Source organism: Vombatus ursinus, unplaced genomic scaffold, assembly GCF_900497805.2.
Source record: "Vombatus ursinus unplaced genomic scaffold, bare-nosed wombat genome assembly UNPS02014270.1, whole genome shotgun sequence".
NCBI lineage: Eukaryota > Metazoa > Chordata > Mammalia > Diprotodontia > Vombatidae > Vombatus > Vombatus ursinus.
The window spans coordinates 322,684-332,536 of NW_020954048.1; the positions used below are offsets into that span (position 1 = coordinate 322,684).

General features: G+C 44.0%; 1 protein-coding gene across 1 annotated transcript in view; it reads left to right on the forward strand.

Moving 5' to 3' along the window:
- The first annotated feature begins 9,215 nt into the window (after positions 1-9,215).
- LOC114042165 (zinc finger protein 436-like) overlaps positions 9,216-9,853 on the forward strand; it is a 22,524-nt gene continuing 21,886 nt past the window's right edge. Inside the window, exon 1 of the mRNA XM_027860833.1 lies at positions 9,216-9,479. The gene's annotated coding sequence lies outside the window, so the exon portion shown is untranslated. The remainder of the gene's footprint in view (positions 9,480-9,853) is intronic.

A 9,853-nucleotide genomic window follows, 5' to 3' on the forward strand; every position in this document is an offset into this window, starting at 1 on the left:
TTAAATGGGAAAGATTGATCAGTATAGTCCTTTTTTATTTTTCATTAATTTATTTTGAATTATCAACAATCACTTCCATAAGCTTTTGAGTTTTAAATTTTTCTCCCCCTCCCTCCCTAAGATAGTGAGCAATCTGATATAGGCTATACATATATATTCCTATTAAACATATTTTCACATTAGTGATGTTGTAGGTAAGAATTAGAACCAATAAGAGGAACCACCAGAAAGAGGAAACAAAACACAACAGAAGAAAAAAAAATAGCAAATAGTATGCTTCGATCTGCATTCGAACTCCATAGTTCTTTCTGTGGATGTGGATAGCATTTTCCATCACGGGAAATCCTTCTAAAGCAGAAAACAAAAGCATGGATAATCACATGGAAAAACAGACCCCAGGCATATCATGCATATGGGAAAAAAGTCATTGCAACTTTACTGTCAGAAGAGAAACTTTGTGGCTGGAATAGAGGTGGGGTTATTTTGCAGGGCCTCATGAAACCATAGCCTTGGATTTAGCCTTGGGCTTACATTGTGGCTGTGAGGCCTCAGGAAAGTCATTTCATCATGTGCCTTGGTTTCCTTCTCTGACTACTAGGGTTAGTAGTTCTTAATACTACCTGTCAGAATATCATGAAGACCACATATGAGAATGTCTCTAATCATAATTCATCATCATATATGTGTAAAAACTGTACAAGGTAGGGAGAGATGTGGGTAAAGGAGAGGCATATATGTTAACACATTATGTATGTATGTTAGATATGTGTAAACTATAGATAAGCTTTAGGTGCTACAGAAAAGAAAGATCATGAATATGGGCATAATTTTGGTGAGGTCTTCTCTCCTACACACGCATGTAAGAGATACTAAAAATATTTGGAATGGCTTTTGGGTCAACCTGAATGTGGGTCTGACATAACAGCCATAGGACTATTCTAGCTGCCCCCCCCATTAGAAACTTTACCACAGTTTGAAAGCTCATGCATTTGTCTCCCAATTACTCTCAGAGTACTTCCCAGTACTGTACTGTACTGTACTGTGGCATCTTAGGTCAGAAGAGCACAATCCCATTTCTATTCTCGCCAAATGATGATTTTATTTGAACTGGGCAGTACTGAAGAACTGGCTAAATTTTAAAGTCTACATAGATACATTAGCAAAAGTCAAAATGGGAGGGAATTTGAAGTGTGATGGCCTCATCCTGCTACAAGTGTAGAATTTATTCAGTCATTCCCTCACTCCTTTAGCAAACACTGATTAAGCGATTGCTGCTTGAGGCCAACCTGCTAAGTAAGATTGGAGGCTTAGGACACTAGGTGCTGAACTTAGGACTCTGCAGATAAAAGGCTTTTTAAAAAGATTGACAGAGCTCTTCAAAAATTTATTAAGTGGTTCACATGTATTATCTAATTTGAGCCTCACAATAATACTGTTGAGTTAGGGATTTAAGGTATTATTTTCTCCATTTTATAGATGAAGACACTAAAGCTCCCAAAGGTGAAATGACTTGTCCATGGCCACTTATTAAATAAGTATCAGAGATAGGAATTGAACCCAGGTCCTTCCTTTCTCAAAGTCCAACAACCTATTTCCAAGGTTTGGTTGATGTAATACCTGCCTTCCAGAGACTTCGCTTTTACAAAGGAGGTGGGGAAGAATGGCTGATAACATGAATACAGATAACTGAGGTAACATTCTGGCTTAGTCTCTATGAGACCTCAGGAAAATCATTTCACTGTGTGCCTTGGTTTCCTCCTTCTACTACCAGGATTAGTAATTCTTACACTATCAGGTTTCTTATGAAGATCACATATGAGAATGTCTCTAATCACAAACATTATCATCTATGTGTAAAAAGAACACAAAACACAGAGAGATGTGGGTAAAGAAGAGGTCCAGAATTTGACTAGAAAATTTGGGGAGGTAGAGAGCACTTTGAGCTTGATGGATTAGGGAATGATTGTAAAGAAGGTACTTGCAAGCTGAGCCTTGAAGGAAGAGAAAGGATTCTGAAAGGCAGAGGTGAGGAGAGAGCATTCTTGTCACGGAAGATGGATTCTACAAATGCACAGAAGGGCAAGAGAGAAGTCAAACTTGGGAATGACAACATTTACTCAGTAGAAGACAAAAACATTTATAATAAAAATATACCAGCCTACCTATAAACCTGGATCACAGTCTCCCACTAATTCATCTGGTGACTGTAGAGAAGAGAGAGCACACTGACATAGCAGGGAGGCCCACAAATAGATAAATCTATGTAAATCACAACTCTGCAGGGTAACTCAAAACTACGTCTTTGGATTTTTTTAGAGAACAATCTGGATCCCCCATCACCTGCTATCTGCTGTCCTTCTGATTCTCGCAGCTCTTCTCCCAGGCAAAGCAATTTCTCTATTTTAGATCTGATGGAATGCAGTCAAGATTGTTTTGGCACATAGCTACCCTTGGAGCTGAGAAAGGGTTCTAAATTTTTAGAAAAAAAAAATCATTGCTAGCATTTATATAGTATGTTAAGGTTTACCAAATGCTTTAACAAAATTATCTCAATTCTTACAACAGCCCTAGGAAGTGTTATCATCCTCCATTTTTACATATGAGAAAACTGAGGCAAACAAGTTAAATGACTTGCCCTGGGTCACACAGCTAGTAAGCATAGCTCAAAATAATGGCAAAAGCTGCTTTTACCCTATGCCTTAGGCTATAGAGGGAAATAAAAGGTAACAGTGGCACCACAGAGAGGTCTCCTTTCTCTCAGGCTATAGATGGTTGTAGAGGGCAAGAAGTCCAGTTAACCGTACACAGAGCAGCAGCAGCAGCAGCTCTTCTTTAATCAGATTCTAGCAACTGGAGGGCCTGCCTGGCTTCAGTCAACTCTTAAATGACCCAGGACTTTTCCAGGTGATCAGCTCTCAGCAACGCAACATTTCTATTGCAATCATCATCCCAGAAAATCAGTTGCAGGGCCTTCCTGTCGGTTTAGATTCTATCAGCCTATGTATTTTGTGTCTACACCCCTGTTCATTTTTCTCTCCAACTTCTGTCTTCCTTAGGCCATCTCTTACCCTCCTCCCTCTGGCTTCTCCTGCGTTGAACCAGAGTCTCCTCATGAGCAGTGACCCCTCTCGACATGAAGCAAAAAATCCAATAACTGTCAGATATGACCTCAACAATCCATACAGACCTCTCATTTTCCCTTAACACTTAATTTGTGATATGTCAGATATATACTCTAAAACTCTTGAAAGAATGATTTGCAAACAGCTAACTGACCACCAAGCACAAGGTGAAGTTTTCTCTCAAGTGGAACAGTCTTGCATCTTCCATAAAGCACTTTTATCCGAGGGGTTGGAGGAGCTTTGTTTCTTCTCAAGCTGACTTTATCACTATTCCTTAAGCAAATGTTCTTTTTCTGTCCCTTTCAGCAAACAAATGTGCACATAGCAAAGTGGCAACACTTGTGACTCCATTCCTCTATCGTCATGCCACATATACATTCTGTTTCTAAATCTTGCTATTTCTTTCTCTACAGTGTCTCCAACCCCAGAGCATTCAGCCAGACCCCTGATCACCACCCTGGAATCATTATCTTTTCTTTTCTGTCCCATCCCTCAAAGTTCTTATGGAAGGGTTGCCAGTATCCCTTTTTCTCAAGATGTCACTTGTTATGGGTTTAAAGGCCAGTGAAGTCTCCTTGTACGTGCATCTCTTATAGTGGGCAGAGTCATCTGTGAACAGGGCAAATGGTGTTCCTCAGAACCAAGTCTTTCTAGCAGGTGACCATTGAGTTACTAGAAGGGGCAAAACATAAAGCTACCACTGAAGGTCTGAGCCTCCAGCAAAGTCACAGTCTGTTTCTGAAAAGCCTAGGGGCAGTTAGGTGACACAATGGATAGAGCACCTGCCCTGGATTCAGAAGGACCTGAGTTCAAATCCAGCTTAAGACACATAACACTTACTAGCTCTGACCCTGGGCAAGTCACTTAACCCCACTGCCTAGCCAAAAAAAAAGTACCAAAGCCTGAGGGGCACAATGGTAAATGTGTCATTTCCCTTGTCAATCAATACTGAGAAGAAAAGTGGAACCAGACTTTCCTCTGATCTGAGGACCATCCTTCTCCTGCTGCAGGTGTCCCCTGAAGGAAGGCAACAAAGGGCTGAGCTGACTTCCATCTGGCCCAAGGTGACTTCTTCCTGCACTGCTAGGAAGACTTCCACCTCCTACACCGCCCTGATCTCCAGCCTCAGATAAGAAAAGGAGTGAGAAATTTATCTGATAGTGATCCTTTCATCTCCTTCTGGGAAATGGCACCTTGTGTCTTCTCTCTCTTGCTGGGCATCTACCATCTATCCCAAATCAATGACTTCCATCTATGCAAGCATAAAGCAAATTTCTGCTGCCAGTCCAATCTCCCTACTGGGAGGTGGAGAACCTCTGGTGCAAAGAGGAGTCACCTTCCCTTTGACTTTACCCCTCCCTTCCCCTGCTGCCCCTATCCCTTGAAGGAAGAGAAAGAGGAGAGTCATTGGGGAATAGGACTTCCTTCTCCTGCTATGCCCTTTCCTATCTAATCTCTACCCTATGGACAGAAGAAGAGTAGTAAAGCAGAGCCTCCCATCTCACCATATGGCTTTCCATCTCATACTGTACTTCCCTCCAGTCCAATATCCAACCACTACCGGGGAAGATTGTTGCCCTTCACTTAATAATAAACATCCTCACCTGGTTATACCCTTCATATCCCTGTAATTCTGAACCACCATCCAAACCCCATTCCATTCCTCCCATTACCTGATTGCATATTCCCATCTCCTTCAAATCTACTACCCCAAAGTTCAAATCTAACTCCACCTACACCTTCCACTGTGCCCTCTGAAATGCCTATTCCATAGGCAACAAACTCCCCTTCATGCTAAATCTTTTCCTTTCTCACTCCTTTCATCTACTAGCTCTTACTGAAACCTGGATCCCCGATGACTGTTGTTGTTTGGGGTGCTGGGAGCCCCAAAATGCAAGGATACAGGGGGTCTGCCTTGAAAGAATTCAACCACTCAAGCCTTCTTTCAGTCAAGGAGCAAGGTTTTATTAAAACACCAGTTAGGCAGGAAAGATTCCTAGCAAATCTGCAATATTGTGATGGCAATAGAAGCAGATGAGATTCTAAGAATCTGCACAATTTAAAAGGGGGGGGGGGGTAAGATTAGTACTTACATTCAAGAAAAGATAGTGAGAAGATCTGGACAGGATTAAGGAGCGGTAAATAGCATGGGGTGGGCCAGGTGAAAGGAGTTAAGTGGTCAGAGAGCCACAGTGAAAGGGAAGTTAAAATGATTATTGAGTATCTAGGTGGGCTATGATGGACCAGATGCCTCAGGCAAAATGCCAGGGACTGGGTTATGTGTGGGGAAGTTCAGGGTTTGGGTTGCTTTCAAAGACATGGTCTTTTCCTTTTAGGGGTCCAAGTCCCATCACCCTATCACTGATGACACAGCCTCCCTGGCCACCCTTTCTAGTACTGGCTGCACCTTCACTCATCTCCTTCAGTATGAGAGTTGAAATACTCCTTGCCCTTACTCTTAGGTTCTCCCCCTACCTCCAGTACTCAGTATCCTCTCCACCCTTTGTGGTTCATGCTATTCACATCTCCCATTCAATCTAAATCCTGGTAGCTGTTGTCTATAGACCCCCAGTTCACTCCCTTTCTTTTTTTAACGAGTTTGGTACATTGTTCACAAATTTTCTCTCCTACCCAGCTCCTTCTTAATACTATGGGACTTCCACATACATACTGACTCTCCCCCAAACACCTTAATAACTCAGTTCCTCAACTGACTCTCCTCCCATGAGCTACTCCTCTACCCCACTTCAGCCACACACAAAATGGACATACTCTCGCTCTTGTCATCACCCACAAATGCACCACCTCTATGTTCAAGAATTCTAAAATCTCTTATATGGCCATAATCTACTGGCTTTTCACCTCTCCCTCTGCCTTCCCTTACATAACATTACTCTTTATCCACATGGTGACCTCCAATCCCTTGGGCCAAGGGTGGAGAACCTGTGGCCTCGGAAGCCACATGTGGCCTTCTAGGTCCTTGGATTTAGCCTTTTGACTGAGTCCAAGAACGAGACTTTCTATCTACCTCCACTGAATTTCATATCTTAAATTAAGCCTGCTTTTAATGAACAAGAACACGATAAATACAAAGAAGCAGGGGAAACTTACATAAACTACTCCAACTGAAGTAAGAAAAAAAATAGAAAACAAAAGAGCATACACAACCTCTACATCAATGTAGACAATGGAGGGGGGCAGAATCAGTCATAAAACAATGAAAACTGAATATTTCTTACTGCACAGTAAAATAGCATGACAGTTATCACAAGAATCAATTTGTTTCAGCCATTCTACAAAGGATGGGCATCTACTTTGTTTCCAGTTCTTTGCTACCACCAAAATGGCTTCTATAAATATTTTGTTGTGTGGCTAGTGAGCTCTTGGGGTATGTTTAGCAGTAGCACCTCTGGGTCAAAGAATATGGACATTTTAGTCATTTTATTTGTATAATCTGTAACTGCTTTCCAGAATGGTGGTACCAATCCACAACTCCACCTACAATGTATTAATGTGCCTGTCTTTCCACAAGTTCTCCAACATTGTTCCAGTTTTTTGTCCTTTTTGTCCATTTGCAGGGTATGAGGTGAAACCTCCTGGTTATTTGGATTTGCATTTCTCTTCTTACTAGTGATTTGGTATCATCTTTCATATTGTTGTTAATAGTTTGCAAGCATCCTTTAAAGAACTCTTTGCCATGGCTAATATGGAAATGTTTTGCATGTCTTCACATGTATAATTGATATCATATTGCTTGCCTTCTCAATGGATGGGGAGGGCAGAAGGGAGATGATTTGGAACTCAAGACATCTTTTAAAATGAATGTTAAATATAAATAAATAAAAACAATTATGGAAAAATAAATAAAATCAATCAATCAAAGAAAAACTGTTTATATCCTTTGGCCATTTGTTTATTGGGAAATGACTTTTGGCAGGGCAAGAGGTATTAGCTGCTCTACCCTTGGCAGAGGCATCTCCAGTGGTTATTTAAATGCAAGTATCCATCCCTTCAGTTCATACTATCTGTATCTGCTAGATTTGTTATGTTTCTGAAATTCCTCATCTGTTTCCTTTTCCTATCCAGGTGGTCTGTAGCATACATACTCTATAGAAAATAACACTCTGTTCCTTACTCATTTGGCATTCACTCAAATATTCTCCATCATGCTCCCCTCCCCCCTCTGTCTACTGGATTTCTTCACATGAATACACCTCCTTAATGTACAGAACTAGCCTTTCTTCTCCCTTTACCTATCCTGTTTCTTTTGAACAAGCAATGCCCAGCCAGAGCCAATATTCTCTCATTGGCTTCATTTCAGCCAAGCTCAGATATACCTATGAGGTCAAATTTGTCTTCTTCCATTAGGACTTTGGTTCTCTTTATTTGTTGCCTAACTTTTGGCATTTGAGTATAGGCATTTGAGGTCATTGATTTAACTAGTGTTTCCTTTCTTGGATTCTGTTACCTGTGGATTTCTAGGTCTCCCAGCTGCTATTATTTTTATTTGTGGCTAATCTCCATAATACCCAACTTAGGGGATATGTATATGCAGACTGCTCCTTCCTCCTCCTCCTTTTTACTTTAAAGTCTTTTTTGTTTAAAACTGTATGACATGGAGTCAAGGACCTTCACCATCTCCGTTCTTCTCCTGTGGAATATTCTCCAGATTATCAATATCTTTCATAGACAGTCATTTCCAGAAATGGATGGAGGCTCACAGGATCATAAATCTGGACTTAGAAGAGACAGAAGCCATCTAGTCCAACACCTTCATTTTACATAAGAGGAAACTAAGGTACAGGGAGATTAAGTGACTTGTGCGGGGTCAAACAGATAGAAAGCATCATATTCCAGAAGTGGTCTGACCAGGAAGTCTAAAGAAGGACCATCACCTCTTATTTCTGGAAGCTATGCTTCTCAGTACAATCCAAGGTCACCTTAACCTTTTATGGCTGCTAATCACATTATATTGCTGATTTATATGGAGATCTTTCTCCCTATGGCTGCTCCATCCTAGACTTGTGAAGTAAAGTCTTTTTCAAAAGTTGATTTTAAGTTCAAGTGAAAGGCTTTACACTTATCCCTATGGAATTTTATGGAGTCCAGCTAGATTCTGGACTTACTCTTCCAACCCACATGAGCACTAGCAGGCCAGGACTCCAGAGAAGGCACTGGAATTGAGAGGGGATTCCTGTTTCCTGTAGGAGGTGGGGCTGTAGCTGGGATTTAAAAGAAGCCAGTGAGGTCAGTAATCTGAGTAGAAGAGGGAGAGCACTCCAGACATGGTGGACGGCCAGAGAAAATTCAGAAGCCAAGAGACGGAGGGCCTTGTTCCGGGAACACCCAGGAGGCTGGTGTCGCTGGATGGAAGAGTACGTGGTGGGTACACGGTGTAAGAAGACTGCAAAGGTGGGAGAGCTGTTACCAATACCAAGCGGGGCATTCTGTGCTTGCTCCTGGAAGCAATGGGGCCCCTGGAGTTGACTGAGTCGGGGTGGCATGACCAGACTTGTGTTCTTCGAGGACCACTTTGGGGAATGAATGGAGGATGGACTGCAGTGGGGAGAGCCCCGAGGCAGGCAGACCGGGTTTGGGAGGCTGAGGGTCTGTACCGGGGTGCGGGCGGATCGGAGGAGAGGCCACATTCAGGAGGAGGTTGGGAAGGTGAACCGGGCCCCACCATTCCTCCATCCTTCCTCTGCGCCAGGCCGGTGACCTGCCTCCCAGGCGCTTCATCCATTCCCCCTTTCTGTCCCGGCGGTCTCTAGTCAAACAATAGCATTGCTCCTGTTTCTTCCCTCGTTGACCTTCCCTCTCATTTTTGTTGCTCTCCCCAGCCGGCACACAGCAGGAGCTTCATAAATGCTGCTAATCCGGGCCTGATTCTCGGCAAGACCAAAGAACTGTTGCCTGAGGTGGGAATGTGGTGAATCCTGGGGGGAGGGGGCGGCCACGAGGACGGACCCCAGGAGGGGACAAGAGGGGCGCGGGAGAAGCCGAGCGCATGCGCACTCGAAAAGCTTTGCCGTCTCCGCGTGTGTAGCAGGATGAGCTTTCTATCTAAAGGACCAAGTTCCCTGAAGTTTGCTTTCGAAGTGCGCACGCGCAAAATCGTGAGCGTTCCATGCCGCCCCACAGGCCAACCCCCGGCCGGAAGTGACGTACCTCATCCTGGGCTCTAAAGCAAAAGACTGCTCAGCATTCAGCGCTAGGCGCATGCGCTGGGAAATAACTTCTCAGCCGGACTTCCGACTTCCGGAACCCGTCCGCTTGCCAGAAGCTTCCCTGGCCTGACCGTCGTCCCTGGGGGCCGTGCGGACTGCAGGTTTCGGGCGGACAGCAAGGGCTGCCCAGGTGCGTACCTCTCCCCCTCTGCGGGCGGGCGTGGGTGTGCGTGCACGTGTGTCAGTGAGCATGCGTGTGTGCGTGCGCGTGCACGAGCATGTGTGCGTGCATAATAAGTGGATGCGGGGGGCGGGGGGAGGAGAAAAGGCCCCCTTGGACTCCTCCGCCTCAGAGGCAGCTTGGCCTCCTGGCATCGGCCTCTTTCGTGCACTTTCTGCATTTGCAAACACTCAGGGACGTCTGACATCACGAAGTCCCTCTCTGGCTCCTTTCTGGCGTCTGGCTTCCTTGAATTTCTGGGCATCGATATTGCACGCCCTCTGTCCAGATGAAGCTGCTGTGGCCAGGGTGGACAGGAGGAAGAAGCAGCTTTCTCCATCCCC